Raw genomic sequence first — 14,629 nt, forward strand, 5'->3', positions numbered from 1 at the left:
TAGACAATTTTGAGCTGCACTTATACACTGCAGTTCACTTGACACACTTATATTTTAGCTTATATTTTAAGCCACACCTGTGCAGTTGAGCTTAAGTCATGTAAAGTTTGTTCTTTTTCTCCAAGTCAAAATTTATGTGAAAAAAGTGGTACATGACTACAAATGTTGTTCGTTGTTTGATTTTGTTAGGCTTTTGAATCCACTTCATTTCCTTGAACGCTTTTGTTAAGTGATCAAAAGTCGATAAAATTAAGTCGATAAAAACAAAACACAAAATAGCAAATTACATAGAAAAAAAAACATTTTCATCAAGCACTTTTTTCAATTTACTTTTCAATTTTTAAATCTTCATCAAATTTATCAAAAAGCACCAAATTTAGGTAAAGAAGACAATGTTCTTGAATTTTTCTAAATGTGTAAAGAGCTTTTTTAGTTCGAAATTTCCGTATTTCGAGAACTTTTGAAAAAATTAAGTCATAAACCTTAAATTTTAAAATGACATTGTTTTATCATTTTTTATAATTTTCAACACGTTTTTTTGACTCATAAACTCAAAAATGTTTGTCACATATTGTCATGCGTTTCCTAAAAAATTAACAAATTTGTGTATTTTATGTAATAAAAAACAACCAAATTATCATCAAATTTGCACCATTTTTCAAACTTTTTCAACTTTTTCAAAGTTTCATTGCATTTTTCAAACAGAAACTCACATATTTTGCAAAATTTAAAATAAAGAAATACCAAATCAAGACAATTGTTTTCTCTTACAAACCGTCTCAGTATTTTTTTCAGCCTGAGATACAAATATTTTGTAAAATTTTGTGCGAAATTTAATGAATCGTTGTTCATTTTTAAGCTAGAAACTCATTTAATTTCATAAATTTTGTCGAAAAACGTGCAAAAATTTTAAATTTAATTTAGACTTTACAGTTCTAAAGCAACAATTTTTTTATTGATTTAACTATACAATGACAAGTTGGATATCTGTTGGCCATTTTTATATTAGATATAGTCAAGTCATTTTGATTCAAATATTCCTTTAGTTTAAAAAAAAGTGATGTTATACTCTTACCTTTACGTCCTTCGGTATTTATCCGGTCTTTACTTATATATTTTCAAGTTGATTAAACGGTATTTATACTTCTAAGTTGTGGTTATTAATGCAGTCAAGAGAGTAACACCATATTTATTTCCGAATCTAAAAAACTCTTAAATTCTGTTTGCTAAAAACATTAAGAGTTAAGTGTGATTACTGAAAAGATATTTAACTTGAAGCACTAATCAAATTATTAACTAATGTTTTAGAAGTCCAAAACTGAAATTTTCAGCTAACAATAGCTTTAATGTTATCCCTAGACCATTATTCGTCATTTATTACATTAAAATAATTAAGATTTTAATATTTATATATTATAAATACAACGAATATAACGTATAAACTACAAAAAAGATTCCGTGGTGGAGTTGCAATTATTGGTTATGCTATGGTAACACGTACCAACCCTCATGAGTAATGTGGATTTTGCTGAAATCAACTTTTAAAGTGAAATACTTTTTAATTATTAACTTTAGGCATTTGAAACTTTATGACAAGCAAAAATAAAAAATAGGGTGTTCTATTTAATTTTTTCAAGTTATTCAACAAACTTCTTAATTTTGTTACGTTCCCAATTGCAATAAGCTAAGTTTGAACTTTCCCCTGGTGGGAGTCCTAATAGTTTTTGATGTGTTTTCGTCGAAAAAAGTAATTTGTGTTCAAATCAAAATTATCAGTATTAAAACATACATTCAAAAAATTACTTAAAAAAACCTAATATAAAAAAATATTAACCAATGCAATTTAGAGGTAATTAGTGTGACGCAAATTCTTAGATAACGATAAAGTATTATTTAGAAAACTGTTCGCGACACTGCTGGATTGTGACTGCGTATTTTGTGCCCGAGCTCAGAAGGGTGTAGTAATTTATTAAATCGCGCGTATGAAATATCAGGCTGTGTTTCGGTGGCTCAAGTCTTTATTCTGAGACGGAAAGCTTAAATATGGCAGCAATTATTCTAAATACTGTATTAAAACCTTTTAGATGGCTATTCTTTCCAGGCCACGACGCCAGTAATGCTGGTATCATGCTTGAAAATAGAGCAAATACAAAAGATTGGCTTTACTCTGTCGGACGAAGTGGGTTGATGAGGATGAACGATAAAGGCTCCTCTTGAACAGGTGGTGATTTGGGCCCGTGCCCGTTTTGCATAACAATTGTCGGTTAAGTAGACTCTATCATCACGTTTTCTTTTTGGGTTATTTACGAAGGAATATTAGAAAGCACTAAAGCTGTCACAATGAAAACGACATTTTAATCCTCCGAGTCGAGCCCAAATCTTACGACCGCAAAATAAATGAATTTTAAGAAATTACTTTCTCTTTCTTCTATCTCGAGGTTATTTCTCGTATACATTAAAGTTTTAAGCTTCGGAATGGCTTAAATAAAGGCGGAATAAAAGCTAAGAGTCAAATAGCAAATGCCATAAATTACCGATGCAATGACCGCAGAACCGGATTAACTTCACTGGGGGCCCTTAGACACTATCTCCAAAAAAAAACACAAAAAATGTCTGTTTTAGTAACAAACAACACCTAAACTAAAAAGTAAGAAAAATTTAAATATTTTATACAGAGTGACCCAGGAGTGCGTAATCAGTCTCTAACTTTTTTGTTACTTGAAATATTGCAAGGCCGTTTTTATTATCTGATTGATCGACTTAAAGTCCACAAACTAACAATATTATTTGTATTATACACAGGGTGTTGTATACAGGGTGGTGAACCAAAGTTATATTTTTTTAAATGGCACATATTCTACGCAAAATATATTGTAACTTTATATGAACTATTATGGGTCTATCTTTTTTCATTTGGAATTATTCAACTTTTTGTTATAAAAAAACAGTTTTTAAAAAATCACTGCGCAGACGCCTATGAATATTTTCCGACAAATTTGCAACAGAAAAACTAAAAATATCCTGTAGTTTTCGCAATAGTCGACTTTTAGTTGAAACACGCAGGTAATGTACAGGGTGTGCCGAAACGAAAAGAGTTGAATAACTCATTTTTTTTCAAATGGAACACCATATATTACTTTATACGTATCGATAGCATTTTTTACAAGCTTGCTTTGATTTTTTTACGTTTCTTATTGCAGTGCGCTAAACAGTTGGTAGAGATTTAAATTTGAACTTTTCCATTTAAAGCTACATCCAAAAATACAATAAAATTTAAGATGTTACGTTTAAGAAAAACATAAGTTTATATTGTAGCTCATTTCCGTATATTTGAAAATAATTTTTGGTGATGCGGAGGGTTAGTATCTAGGGCTTTTGTAAAAAAATATTTTTTTTTTGTTTATTTAAAGGTCAATGATTTTTTTAATTCGCTGGGAAAACCTGTACAAATTATTAAAAAAAATTCGTGACCAAGTACACTAAGTCTATAAAAGTGTCAACTGTGTAACTTTGATTAGTATCAAAGAATATTTTTTTTAATTCGCTAAACCTTTGGTTGCTTATAATCCAATAGAATAAACAATTATCCTTGCGACCAACACTTTGGGGCAATTAACTAACTCATCGCTTGACATGAGCACAAATCCAGATGTTTACCTGACCCAAATCGATACAACAGGAGAATATATCTCGGACAAATGGCAATAAGTCTTTAGGTCAGACCGAACTGCACAGCCCGGATTAAACGTAATGAGGAGAAAAAGCAACAGGAAGGAAGAACCGGAACAGAAGTAAGAGGATAAAGGACATAATAAATATTTATTATTTGGATAATTGTGGTGAACTCAGGCTGATGGATAGTGTTCTTCGCGGTTCCGTCCTGATCTACATCCGATAATCCTCTTGCGGCAAACGTTTGAACCGCGTCTAAGATGTAGAGCGACACGCATCGGGTTAAGATCGAATCTCGAGACAAGGTATGATCATGCTAATGCTTTTGCTATGCTTCGGCACCGCAAGGGAGAGAGAATTAATTCGGCTCAGCGTTGTATTATGTCTAATATGCGAAAACACATTTGGCTAATTCCAGAAAGACATGTAGCTCTCCGCACACCTTCGTCACGTATTCAAATTAAAACAACATATTAGCCAGATTAAGGCGCATTTTGAGTTAAAGAAACAAATCATTTGTACATTTGCTCTACTATCTTGACTGTACAGGGTGTGTATTTATGTGTGTAAATTTTTCCACGTAATAAAACTCATCAAATGCACACCTCTTCTGTATAACATTTTGCAACATTCTTAATTATTGTTTTCAGTTTTTTTCTTCTTTCTTTTGTCCAAACGAGCCGCCCAATGTTTAATTTTTAGTTGGTATTCATGGCAACAATTTCCATTGTTTTTTTAGATTGTTTAAATTTTCCGTTCTATCACAACTAAAATAATTCACGGGTACACGTTTTAGTATGTTTTTTTTCCAAATTTTATGTAAAGTACAAATTAAGTAAAAGTGTTATTGTAGAATTACAAATAGAAATAATGATTTATTTCTTGAGCTCTGTTACTTGTTAAAATTAGCACACGTATTTCTGATACACCTCTGTATCTCCAAAACTAATAATCTAATTTTTCTATGCCTGTGAATTTGTTTGAGAAATTTTATACAATTTCTTATAATTAAAATTAATTTTTTAGTAAACTAATTAATATCCGGCTCCTTCAAAGGCAAAACCAAGCCGAATTATTGAAATAATAAATATTTTACAAGAAAAGTTTGCTTTTATTGTCTATCTAATTGAAATTCAAAGAATTTCAAAGAAATTCAAGAATTTCAATTTCAATAATTTTATTGTAAGTACTTCGAAATAGGTCGAAAGACTACACTTTTGAATTAATTTTGCAACTTTCTGTCATGTTTTGAAGAAGTAGTCTGAAAAACGAAATTCCGAAATCGTTCTATGTCTTTTTATAAAAATATAAATTCACAAAAACAGGCAAAATTAACTTAATCCAAATTTCTATGTTCGTTTGGGACATTTGGGAACTTAACTTGCCGAATCTGTACAGATTTTATGATATCATTTGATATATTCGAAAGCAATACTTATTTGGAAATCTCACAATTTTCATTCACGAGCAGCTTACGCTAGAGTACGATCATAGTGACGACGACTTTCTTCGACTTTTCAGAAGCGCTTATTTACTCACACGATTGAAATTCTTGATGTTTTTCTACTTTTTAAAAGACTGGTATTCGGTATTCGCCACACATGATTCTAAACTTTTCGGACAATAATTTATTTTCTGCCTATAACACTGCAACTTCCACATCTGATGACAATTTTTTTTGTTCTTTCAACTCTTTTCTGTACATTTTGTATTATTGTTTTGTACACAAAACGCAAAAACTAGAATTATAGGCAGAACTAAAAATTTGTTTATAGAGTAGTAACGGAAGCAACACAGTTGTGATTTTTGTGCCAAAAATTGTAATATTTATTGAAATTATTAATTTTTGCTTTGAAATTTAAGCCCTGATGTAGAAAAAATGTTTTACTACACACGACGATAAAGATTGTATATCTACTCGTAAAATAAGTTCACTCGTGACATCGTTACTCGTAAATAAACAATCTCTTTATCGTCTTATATACTAAATGAGAGAACTTTTGTTTTCAATTGTTTCCAAGTATTGCCACAAACTCGAAATCATTGTTTCATTTTACCATGTTTAAAATAAAAATAAAAAGTGAAGTTAAAATTGTGACTAAAAAATAAAATAAAATAATTGTGAAATAACATTACAATCGCGCTAATACGAACATGCGTTCATGTAAAGGACGCGGTGGTATGAACATCAAGTTTGTGTACTCTATTGTGTGAACAATCTAGAAGACACGATAACATGAACATGTAATATTTATAGTAATTATTTAGTACGAAAAGCTAAAGGATTCTAAGAACACTTTCTTTTTTCAATTGTATTAGTGAAATTGTATTAGTTGGTTCAAGTCATCTAGACGCCTGAGACAATCACACACCTGTACACCTTGCTTTAAAAAGTATAAATGGTTTTGTAAAAGTAGTTTAGGCAAAAATTAATTCATATTTTCTTGCAAATAAAAAATAAGTTTCTTTTATAAAAAATAAAATCTTGTTATTTACTAAACCGTGAACTTCATAGTATTATCTATGTATATTTGGTCTCAGTAATATAAACAGATGCGGTAGTTCGAAAAGACTTAATTAAATCTTTTGTGTTCATACTTTTCAGTTTGTACTGTAGTTACATACATATAGGAATAAAAAAATTGGACCTTAAACGTGCGCAGTCTAGATTTATTATAAAGTAATAATCATTTTGTAATAGTATAAGTAGCTGCAAAAACTTGTTATTTCTTGTATCATCTGAAAACAAACGATGCTTTATTATTGCTATGTGTAAAAAATGTCGCTAGCTCCAAAAATAATTAATTAAGTGAAAATAAAAAAGTGAAATAAACTTAATTTTGGTGCCAGCAGGAATTTTAATAGAACTCAATAAAATTCGGTCAGTTAATATTTTCATATTCTTAATTAATTAATTTTAATTATAAGGAAGCGTAGAAACGTTGACTTCTGTGCAACTATTAGTTTTTGAGAAAAATACTTTTAACGTCACATATACTATTAAACTATTACTACATTAACTATTAAACTACATATCTAAGATATGATTATGAATAGATTAATGAAATTAGAGGCGAGATTTCCACAAATTTGGTGACAAATGTGATAAACCAATGTACTTTCAAGAGTCTACATAGTGCGAAAAGTATTTTACCCCATAATTTTGCCGCTCACTGTTTAGAGAAAAAATCGCTGTTAATATATTTGAACAAATAATATATAAACTAAATCGAAAATCGCTTGTATTACACATTTTGGAGGTAATTCGCTAAATTAAGTAATTGATGTGCAATTAGCATTTGTTTAACGTTGTTTAATATTAATATAGTAAATAAAAGAAGTACTGTTTGGCCTATTTGATGTGATCTGTTGGTCGTAATGCCTTAGTGATTCGATTCGCTTGTGTTGATGCAAAGCGGTAGGTTAATTTTGCTAATAAAGTCCTATGCTGGGTATTCTACACTGACTAATATTTACTTTGCTAGAGTTAGTTGACATAAACACACATAGCCATTGCAAAAGGTAAATTACAAAATTTCCACTCGAGAGGAATAAAAATGCTCCTTGTTGAGCATCAAAGCCGCACCGAATCTATATCCAATCATGTGGCAGCCACTTTAGTAATTGACTGCATCCTTTGCGAGTATACCGCGAAAATAAGGGGTGGTAGTAGCGGTGGCGGCGGTGGTCGTTTAATCTTGCAGCAAATACGATTAAACGGATCGCGTCCTGCAATTGCAATTTCTGGAGAGTGCGTCACATTGAGAGATGGACGGCAAACCCTTCAAACACCCACTCACAAAAAGGTCGCAGGTTAGTTGCAAGATACTGCATATATTTTTTACTAAACAAAAGGTCAGAAATGTTACCACAATCGCCAGTGTCGTCTTTTGTTTTTGACTTATAGTCAAATGTTTAGCAAAATATTGAATTATCCAAGATACACATTAAAAAAAAACATTTATATGACAATATTAAAATAATTATTTGTTCTTATTTCAAAAATATAGAGAGTGATTCATACAACTTTACATTATACATTACATTAGACATTATTCATTTATAACTTGATATTATATTTTTAAACATTTTTGTGAATCAAAAATGTGTTCTTATGACATAAGGGTCGACATCATATTGATTTATGGGAGGTGGCAAAAGACTGTTGTAACTAGCAGCCAAAAACTTGTACCGGTGTCGGTACCCGAATCCTAGCATTCGACAGATTAAAAGTTTTTAGACAATTGGAGGTTAAATTGAGCAAACCAGAAACGCCAAAGATGCAATGAATTCTGACAATAAAGTTAGAGTTATGGAAGCTATGGACAGTAACCTATCACATATCAACTAGAGGCAAATTTTGAGACAAACTGGGATTAACTAATCATCGGTTAACCGGACTCCAAGCGTTCAAGGCAGCATATTATGAAAACGTGTTCTCTGTTTTAAAACTTTATTTTTAGGGTTTGTCAGAGATATTCAAATTACAAGCAAATTTGTAATTATTAGTATATATGAATCAAGTTGTAACTGAGTAATGTATTACTGGTTGCACTTAGAATACGTCAGGGTCGTAAAGTTATGTGAATCACCTTGTATAAATATTGCTTGATATTTTTATATATTTCTATAAAGAACATAGAAGATGAGTCTCCTAAAAGTATGTGTTTTCTGTCTGTATGTCAAAAAGATCACACAGAAAGCAAGGTATACTATTAAATGCATTATTTTTTTGTTCTGAACATGTTAATTTTTCATAAATTCTCTTAAAAGTTAAAAGTAGTAACACTAACACTTATATTATTAATTAATTAATATCTAATCGCTGATTTTTTATTACGAATTTTTCAATACATTCTGAAACAAACAATGCTTAAGTGTTGTTCTAATACGCCAACAATACCTAAAAAAATTGTTCTTGGTTTTCAAAAATTAAGCACATGTTTAATTGTAAACAAATTTTAATTTAATTTTAATTGGCGATTAATTTTGAAGTCGGTGTTTCAAAATCGATAAAAGATATTTTAGCTATCTATAATAACTTACATCTTCCGATTTCGATATGACAAACACATTATTCATTTGTTTAATATTTTTTATTAATACTATATAAATTAGAGAATTGGTTTTCAAATAAATCTGCAGTACGTGATTCTTTAATGAGAGGAAAACCACTTAGAAAAAATAGAAAAATCTTGATGCAATCAGCAGAAATCAAAGCGAAAAAGAAAATCTGGTGTACAAAATTGAATTGCGGTTTACTCCTTGTATTTGTTATTACTTTATCCTACACTTCATGTTTAACATATTTTATGTGTAAAAACAATAAGCAAATTGTATTATGTGATCGCAAAAAAGTCCTTATATAATACATAGTTTTTGTGTCACATGTGTATGGTTCAATCGCGACAAAGATTGCAGCGATGATAGAAAAGAGTACCAAGAAAAGAGACTTAAGTGAGTTAGTTGTTTTTTATGTGAATGTGCAATCTATAGTGAAAAAAGTGGATGTACTGCAAGAATATTTCATTTCAAAAAACATAGATATACTATGTCTGTCTGAAACTTGGTTGACAACAGAAACTGTTAATCAGATACATTTTGATAATTATAAATAGGCCAATAAGTCTGCTGTCATAGTTTTCTAAAATTTTTGAAACTGTTATATCTTCCAGAATTACTAACTTTTTAATGAAATTTCAGCTACTGTATTCATCCCAACACGGGTACATTAAAGGGAAATCTGTTGACTGAGCTATATTTAGCTTCACTAATGCTCTGTTAGATAAATTAGAAGAAAAAAAGGTAGTTCTTGGAATTTTCTTAGATTTCTCCAAAGCCTTTGATTGCCTAGATCATAACATCCTAATAAGTAAATTAAAGAAATACGGTATAAGAGGAATTATGTTAAAGTTTATCACATCTTATCTTAATAATAGGTATCAGCAGGTCATAATAACAAAAAACAGTACTGTATATACATCAAATAAACTTCTAATTAAACAAGGTGTACCTCAAGGTAGTATACTAGGACCTTTATTATTCGTAATTTATATAAACGACCTATTAAACATTGTAACAGTCTCAGACAACAATAGTACAGTTAACTTTGCTGATGACACAAACATATTAATTTGGGGTGAAAATATGACAGATACAATGAAAGAAGCAAAGATATGCATGAATAAGGTAATAAACTGGACTAAAGAAAATAAATTAGTGTCAAATTTTGAAAAAACCTACGGCATTCATTTTGCAATATCTAATCAAAAGAATACAGAGAAACCGAATAAAATTGTAATATCATCTAAAGAAATTGAATTAATAGAGAAAACTAATTTTCTGGGAATATGCATTGACCATAAGTTAAGCTGGACTAATCATATGGGTAATTTATTAAAAAAATTAAACTCAGTACATTTTACAATACGTGTTTTAAAAAAATACATTAACATTGAACAACTAAGAATAATATACTTCGCAAATTTTCAATCATTACTAAGCTACGGTATAATATTTTGGGGACAAAGTGGAAAGATATCAAAAGTATTTGTTGCTCAAAAACAAGTCATGAGAACTATGTTTAACTTAAAATATAATGAAACTTGTAGGAACATCTTTAAAAGCAATAACTATTTGACAGTAACTGGTTTATACATATATAGATTACTTTAATTTTTCTTTAAACAGAATCTACTATTTAATGTCACTAACAACACTCGCAAAGTAGACAAAGTAGACTTAGAGTATCCAAGACACAAACTCACACTGACGGAAAAAAATTCTCATTATGCAGGAATAAAACTATACAATAGTTTACCTGTGCATCTACGCACACCTTGTAATTTAAATTTATTTAAAAATAAAATATTTGACTACATTTTGGATCTCGAAACATTTACTTTAAATGAATTCTATAATAGACAGGTTTTTTGACTTATGTCTTAAAATTATTTTTATGTTATTGTTATTTCTGTGTATAATACTGATGTTTTTCGTATCAATCTTGTTACTACATCTGTATAAATTGATAGAAATAAGAAGTTATTATTATTGTTATTACGATTAAAAAAATCTATTATTTCTGGTATAATTTAAATGTCGTTAAATTGGGGAGTGGATTTTTCCAATGAATGATGGGAGGACCCGACTGGAGGATGCGGTCTCGTTTAGTGTTGGTGGGAGTCGTTTTACTCGTTCACCTTCGCTAACGAACGTGCAATTTTTCATTACGTGCCTGGATCAAGAGGAAGACGTGATCAGATTCCAGGCGAGCCGATATTCCAGCCGTCCAGAGACAGGAGTAGAGTTTGGAGGTCCAGACTAGGGCCTAGTCATCATTTAGCCCCCTTCAGCCCATTATAATTTTTAAGCTCCAATCTTCACCATTATACATTTAGCTTTAGTTGAGAATCGCAATTTTTACCGCGACGGCACGTCTTAGCAGGCTCAGTGCCTCGCAAATGCTTAAATCAACACGAAAAATAAGTTATTCAAATTAAAAATGTAATTTCAGCGTGCAGCGAAGTTATTACATTTTAATCCTCGACCCCTGATACGGCGTCTAAATGCGAGACTATTAAAAATATTAAGCAACCGGAACAAATCGACGGTCGCGAACCGGAATGCTTTCTGAATACATTAGACGATCAGCGAAAGAGTTGCCGGATCCGAGTTGGAAGAATTACACAACCATTATACGAGGATTAAAGCGAAATCACGAGCGCGTCCTCGACGTCCTTAGCTCCGGCATTGTCTCGGACCGAGTCGTTTGGAAAAACGAATAAATATTCCCGAGATACCGAGATACTTCTGCCATGCCGACTAATTCCACGCGATGTGCCATAAGACTATTAAAACTCTAAACGCAATGCGAGCCGAGCTTTCATTATTTGTAATCTAACGGGACTTATGGAAAAAGTTTCCATTTATTTTTAATTCCTTAGATTCCACCCTTTTATTGAAAGCCTAAGAATACGCCTTACCTTAGACCCCAACGTAAACCTCGATACAACGAATTTATATCTTTTTAAGTGCGCGACACTGCGCAAATTTAAAACAACCAAATTACTTCTTTCACCCTAAATTTCACACCGAATCCGAACAATCCCTCCTCACTTCAATTCCACCAACCTGACTACCACATATTTCACCTTAATTATCTCCACTACGTAAAAACAAAAACACTAATGTAGGATGAAGTCCGAGCGGTCATAATTTTTTTTAATTTTATATTTTAATTTAATGGTAATTTGTGGTTTTTTTACTTTTCGTCATAGATTAGCATGTAGATAATTAGGGTAATTAGTCAGTAAAGCTCCGAAAAGACCCCGAGACTTTTATTTCGAGAAACATAAACACTTGAGCCTAATTTATTAGCTAGTCAGGGTGACAAGCAGACCACCCCAAGTCGACCGTGAGAAAGACGCCTTCGAATATGCAATTTTGCATATGAGTTTTTAGTTTTCACCCACACTTTAGAGAGGTAGTGTGAGCTAGAGTCAGTTCCAAGTTAGAGTGACTTAAAGTAATTGCTTAAGTGAATCAAGGTGAGTTATCACTGAGTAATCCCAGTTTGTTGGTGTGTGAGGTTTTTCAATCCAATAAGGTGTAGAGATTTATGATAATTACCATATCAACGGTAGGGTGAGTCGTTCAATCATTATTTTAATTGCTGCGGTGTTGATTTTATAATTGTTGATAACGTTCATCAGAAACCTGCGTGAGTATTGAGTACAATATCAAACTGAAGTTGAATTAATGCGCTATTCATCAGTTGATAGTTTATTTAATTGGTTGATACTAAAGTTGGTGATATTTGATGAGAATGATATTGAATTGAGAGTTGACGAACTATGAATAAGATTGAGTTGAGCCCCGACATGTCGAGCTAAACTTTGTTAGTCTGTCTATCCTTAATTAATCCACGGTTAAGCTTGAGGCGGGGCGGCGCTCGAAAATGCCCATTGCACGCCGAGATTAACCCAACAGGGGACGCTGGAGGGTCGCGGCGTCGCGAGGCCTCCAGGTCTGGTTTATGTTTATTTGTGGACGCGGGGGATCACTAGGCAGCCGCGTTCATTGCACCCCCAGGTCTAGGTTGCAGAATAGGTCGTGGGGAGAGCGCTGGAAGGTGATCATTGCACTTGCTCGTTGGTCCGTGAGACGGCTTCGGCTATGAGGTTAAGGGACTTGTTCACCACCTGCACTATGAAGAGGGCTTCCATTGCACGCTCAGGGCTATGTGTGATTAGCAGTTGAGCAGGTTAGCCAAAAAGGTGTTCATTGCACTGCCCGGAACCGCCCCTGAGATACGGCTGCGGCCATGAGGTTTATAGGGACTTGTTCACCACCTGCACTATGAAGAGGGCCTCCATTGCACGCTTAGGGCTATGTTTGATTAGCAGCTGAGCAGGTTGGCCAAAAAGGTGATCATTGCACTGCCCGGAACCGCCCCCTTTTTATGTTGGTCATAGGCGAGTACCATGAACATAATATCCATTGCACGCTTGGTGTTGAATGACCTGCGGGTCTCGAAGTAGACGCTGGACGGATATTACCGGGGTACTCATTGCACAACCTAAGACAAGTGGTGGATGACAAGGCAGCGTTGCCTATTGCACGTCAGAACCGCGAGGTGGTCTCTCGATTGCTGCTGATCCAGAGACAAGCGGGCTGGATGGTATCTATGAGCAAAGGGGTAACCCTTTGCCTGGTTTCCCCTATGCTCCTGGAGTCCTATTGACCAGGACTGCGACTGTTAACCTTTTGAACCCCTTGGACAGAGCTCAACCGATTCTATTCGAATTACATATTTTATTGATGGTAGATTGGCATAATTATTTTGGGTTAACGACTGTTACATTTATTGGTTCACAAATGGCGATTGTGGACGTCTCACTCTGATGGACTGGATTACTCACACCCCCATTTTATTTTTCAGACGTTGTCTTAACTAAAATTGATGACCTGACCCCGACACCTCGGCACCAGCTCTCCTGACAGGATTATTTAAAGTGGTTGAGTACTTTCACAGTTAGTAAAGTAGTGAGTTGCTAAAGTTGCCGCCGGTCCAAAGATTTTCCTGATATTTGATAAGCATATGTTTGCAATTTGCGATAATTACGCTTCTGTACAAAAATCGGTTCATCAAAGGCCATTGTAATGGATTTTGCACGTGTTCAAATTAACTGTTATTTTGCGTTTCAAAAATGGCCCTACATAATTTATTTCAGAAGTGGGATCAAAGACGCACAACCACATGTCTGGCCAGGCTAACTCATACCACATGTTAAAATTTGACAAATTTATGACCACTTAAAACCACCCCCAAATAAATTGCCATTTTAAATGTGCTTTTTCCATTAACTTAAAATAACATTGGCGACAGAAATAATCCAGCTGGCAGGTGTCGGAGGTGATTTTGTTTAAACAATTGTTGACTTTTGGGTTTTGTTTCTCTTTAATAAGATGAGCGGAAATAATAAGAGGAAGCAAACTCGTGGCGAATCGCCAATTAACGCGCGAAGGGTTAGAGGCAGCACCGACGGGTCTGATCAAACCGTCTCTTCGATCGACCGCCTCACCGAAGTGATGGCAGATTTTCTCGAGCGGTCAAACAACCGCCCTACCGCGTTTGCCACAAAGGAGGAGGTGGTACCACCCTTCAACCCAGAGGACCGCGACCAAAGCGCCGAGGCCTGGTGTCGCAAGGTGGACGAGTTAAGGGGTATTTTCCGTTGGACGGAAGATGCCACAATTTATTATGCTTTGGCGAAATTGCGGGGACTCGCCGAGGTGTGGTACAAAGGGTTACCCTCCGTAAACATGTCTTGGGCGGAATGGAAGGAAAAATTAAGGACTGCGTTCCCATCCACTCGCGATTTCAATGACGATCTCTCGAGAATGATGCAGCGGCAGAAACGTCGGGATGAAAGCTACGCTCGGTACTTTTATG

The sequence above is a fragment of the Tribolium castaneum genome, chromosome 10 (genome assembly GCF_031307605.1).
Source record: "Tribolium castaneum strain GA2 chromosome 10, icTriCast1.1, whole genome shotgun sequence".
Taxonomy (NCBI): Eukaryota; Metazoa; Arthropoda; class Insecta; order Coleoptera; family Tenebrionidae; genus Tribolium; species Tribolium castaneum.